The following is a 4,567-nucleotide window of genomic DNA, read 5'->3' as shown; positions in this document are numbered from 1 at the left end:
AACTCTAACTAATAGCAAAAAAAACCCTTTAGCTTATTTTACATGTACTTATGTAAATAAAAATAAAATGTCCTTTCTTAAAGCATTCACCGTCTCCAGGTTTAAACAAGGTATCAATTCAACACCTTCAGGGAAATTCTTCAAAGTTGATACAAAAGTTCAGTTGGTCCCAAAGATGAAGTAATATGAGTTTGGTAGTTGCGGGTCAAAGGTCACTGTTACCTCGTAAATTATGCTTGTGGCCATAAGTCAAACATTCATACACTCACTATCACAATTTCACATGGTATAATATCCAGCAGGATAAATGATGAAGTTTTGTATCCTTTTGGATATAAAAGGTCAAAGGTCAGCTTCACTTTGACATCCATGTGTTCTGCACAAACCATTATTCAACACCCTAACTGGGGAACAGAAGATTGTGACCATATTCCACGTTTGGTCGAATACTGAATTGCGACACTCATCTCGAGTGTCCACATTGAAACTGGGCTGATTGTAGAGATCTTCTGTGCTCTCAGCTTTACAACGTCTGGAAAGCATCCGTGTTTTAGAACTTGTAGCTTCTTTGCAGCAACATTCATATCTTAAGCATCGTCTGTCAATCAGCTTCATCTGGACCATCACAGCCCTGGTCTCCATAGTCACTGTGGCATGGTACGTTGATTAAGACCATCATCATCATCATCATCATCATCATCATCACCATCACAATTACCATCACCATCACTATTAGCCTCATCATCATCATCGTCATCATCATCATCATCATCATCATCACCATCATTGTCATCATCATCAAAAGAGATTTTAATATTTATTATCCACTGTGATTTCTAATTTTATTTTTTAATTATTATCTTTATTTTTTATTTACTGAACAATATGCAAAATATTCTTGCCATATTTTACCACCTGCTTTCTTTATGCTTTATGGTACATGTTTCATTTATTAATGAAAATGATCTACATGTCAAGACTGAGAAAGTCAGAATATCTGTTCTGTATATTTTTATTTTGACAGTAAAGTATATTGGTCTCTGTTGAGACTATTTTGATTCTCTCACCATTGTACTCTCCCTCTTCCTCTTCCTCTTCCTCCTCCTCCTCCTCCTCCCCATCCAGGATCTCCTCTAGGACGGGAGTCTCCGACATCTTTGAACGATGATGCTGAGCACTGTGGTGCTGGTAGAGGTTCTAAAATGTTCCACAGAGGATCCGAGTCCATTCTTTTGTCTGTGCCAAGTAACAATGCTAATAATCATATTTATAAAGCCTTAAAAATAAAGCTGTGGGTCACTCTGGATAACAACATCATCTTCAGATGTAATGGATGATTTTATTTGACATGTAAGCCTGAGTGTGCCTTATGTTGTTGGACCTCACCCAGAACCTCAGAGCTGCGTAGCTTTGATGGGGAGAATTGCCCAGAAATGAACAGTCAGGAACTGAAAAGTTTGTGGCGACCTCGTTGGAACTGTCGACCGACTCGTAAACGCTGCAGTGGGGGTGAAATTACCTTTAAAAGTTAAAGGTTGTGTTTTTGTGGGCCCTTTACATTTTGCCATTTACACATGATGAAATCTTTAGCCGGTGTAAGAAATATAAAAGTGTCCGAAATGTTCGAAAGACTGTACCGTGACCTTTCATGTTATATGAGCCATCTGTCTTTGATGTGAAATGGTGCAGAATGAAGCCATCTGTTCATGTTTATTAACACTGACACACCAGCGAAGTGCCTATAAACATACACACTGGCTAATAATGTTTCATTTATTATTTTAATATCTGAGATTTTGACTCGTGTCTACAGTAGCCTACCATGTGCTGCTCTTCTTTTGTTTGTCACATTTTTGTTTCAACACACCAGTAAACATACATGTTGAACTACATGGGATCTAAACTGATACAACAGATACACAAGGAGAGAATAAAAACACATTTTTCCATTGTTTTTTTAATTAATTAAATATGTGCAGTGTTGACAAACCGAGAATATTGTGAAAGATTGCAGAGCACTTGACATGCAGCAAAGAGCAGGACAGTCAGGTATTATAAGCGGGATTCACGGCTAAATTCATTTGTGCCCACGTTGCACGGCCCCTGACCGCTCATCTGGCAGGTCGCACCCTCTTCTGTCTTGAGGTTTTAGGGTGAGGTGCTTTGAATTGTGCAATCTGGATGCTTGTCAGCCATCAATTGTTCATCATAAGCTTTGTTTTGAAGTAACGTGATATGGAAGACAGCGATGCTGTCTGAATCTTACCTGCTTTGTAGAACTCTGCCAACCACAATCTAAAGAAACGTTTTTTTCATGACCACATCCTCTGCACATCGAAGAAGTGCTGTTTGTTGTCACCAACTGAATTTGCTCCGTCCACAATGTATTTTCAGATGTGCTTTAGCAGAGGTGAGAAAGCAGATATGAGTTTTACAGCAGCAATGAATGGATTTGTTGACATCCTCCTCTCTGTGTCAGGTATTGTTGCACTGTTGTTGTTTTTTTTTAGTTTTTATTGTTTGCATTGTTATTTAGTTTAATTTAATATTATTAGATTTGTATTTGTATATATTGTGCATTTTTACAGTTTTATCTATCTATCTATCTATCTATCTATCTATCTATCTATCTATCTATCTATCTATCTATCTATCTATCTATCTATCTGTCTGTCTGTCTGTCTGTCTGTCTGTCTGTCTGTCTGTCTGTCTGTCTGTCTGTCTGTCTATCGTCCGTCCGTCCGTCCGCCCGGCCGGTCGGTCGGTCGGTCTGTCTGTCTATCTATCTAAAAGTGCATTGATGTATTTTATGTTTTCCTTTTTGATAAAAGCAGTTCATTTGATTGAGTGATTTCTGTGGAGAGGTGTATGCAGTCACATGATTGTGCTGAGGTGTGGACATGCAGAGAGGGTGTGATAGAGAGAGAGGGTGTGGTAGAGAGAGAGGGTGTGGTAGAAAGAGAGATAGGGTGTGGTAGAGCGAGAGGGTGTGATAGAGAGAGAGGGGTGATAGAGAGAGAGGGTGTGGTAGAGAGAGAGGGTGTGATAGAAAGAGAGATAGGGTGTGGTAGAGCGAGAGGGTGTGATAGAGAGAGAGAGGGGTGATAGAGAGAGAGGGTGTGGTAGAGAGAGAGGGTGTGATAGAGAGAGAGGGTGTGGTAGAAAGAGAGATAGGGTGTGGTAGAGCGAGAGGGTGTGATAGAGAGAGAGGGGTGATAGAGAGAGAGGGTGTGGTAGAGAGAGAGAGGGTGTGATAGAGAGAGAGGGTGTGGTAGAAAGAGAGAGAGAGGGTGTGATAGAGAGAGAGGTGATAGAGAGAGAGGGGTGATAGAGAGAGAGGGTGTGGTAGAAAGAGAGATAGGGTGTGGTAGAGCGAGAGGGGTTGATAAAGAGAGAGGGGTGTGATAGAGAGAGAGGGTGTGGTAGAGAGAGAGGGTGTGGTAGAAAGAGAGATAGGGTGTGGTAGAGCGAGAGGGTGTGGTAGAGAGAGAGGGTGTGGTAGAAAGAGAGATAGGGTGTGGTAGAGCGAGAGGGTGTGATAGAGAGAGAGGGTGTGGTAGAGAGAGAGGGTGTGGTAGAAAGAGAGATAGGGTGTGGTAGAGCGAGAGGGTGTGATAGAGAGAGAGGGGTGATAGAGAGAGAGGGTGTAGTAGAGAGAGAGGGTGTGGTAGAAAGAGAGATAGGGTGTGGTAGAGCGAGAGGGTGTGATAGAGAGAGAGGGTGTGGTAGAAAGAGAGAGAGAGGGTGTGATAGAGAGAGAGGTGATAGAGAGAGAGGGGTGATAGAGAGAGAGGGTGTGGTAGAAAGAGAGATAGGGTGTGGTAGAGCGAGAGGGTGTGGTAGAGAGAGAGGGTGTGGTAGAAAGAGAGATAGGGTGTGGTAGAGCGAGAGGGTGTGATAGAGAGAGAGGGGTGATAGAGAGAGAGGGTGTGGTAGAGAGAGAGGGTGTGGTAGAAAGAGAGGGTGTGGTAGAAAGAGAGAGAGAGGGTGTGATAGAGAGAGAGGTGATAGAGAGAGAGGGGTGATAGAGAGAGAGGGTGTGGTAGAAAGAGAGATAGGGTGTGGTAGAGCGAGATGGGTTGATAAAGAGAGAGGGGTGTGATAGAGAGAGAGGGGTGTGATGGAGAGAGTGGTGTGATAGAGAGAGAGGGGTGTGATGGAGAGAGTGGTGTGATAGAGAGAGAGGGGTGTGATGGAGAGAGTGGTGTGATAGAGAGAGGTGAGCAAAAGAAGAGGACAGAGGGGTTAATGAGCAAAGCGTGTCTTGGTGTAGTTTTGGTCAGGAAAAGTATAATATTTCCTTAAATTTTGAATCATCAGAAAGATAATCTGTAAAACTACCTGTTTGAGAAGTAGCAGTGAAGTTCCACACGAAGTTTGACATCGCTGTGACCAGCTCCACTGGTGGCTTCATCTGGACTGTTTGTGACGGTGAACTGAGAGAGGACCACCAGATAGCGCTCTGAGCTCTGAGCCACCCGGGAAGGCTCACAGTTCCTCTGGCAACGCTGGATAACCACCCTGCTCTGTGAACATAGCCCCCTGCATCATCCTGCTCCTGGATTGA

This window comes from Embiotoca jacksoni, unplaced genomic scaffold (genome assembly GCF_022577435.1).
Source record: "Embiotoca jacksoni isolate LCO1_2020_lvr unplaced genomic scaffold, fEmbJac1.0.p SCAF_4, whole genome shotgun sequence".
Lineage (NCBI taxonomy): Eukaryota > Metazoa > Chordata > Actinopteri > Embiotocidae > Embiotoca > Embiotoca jacksoni.
Note: the sequence above shows the minus strand (reverse complement) of the source record.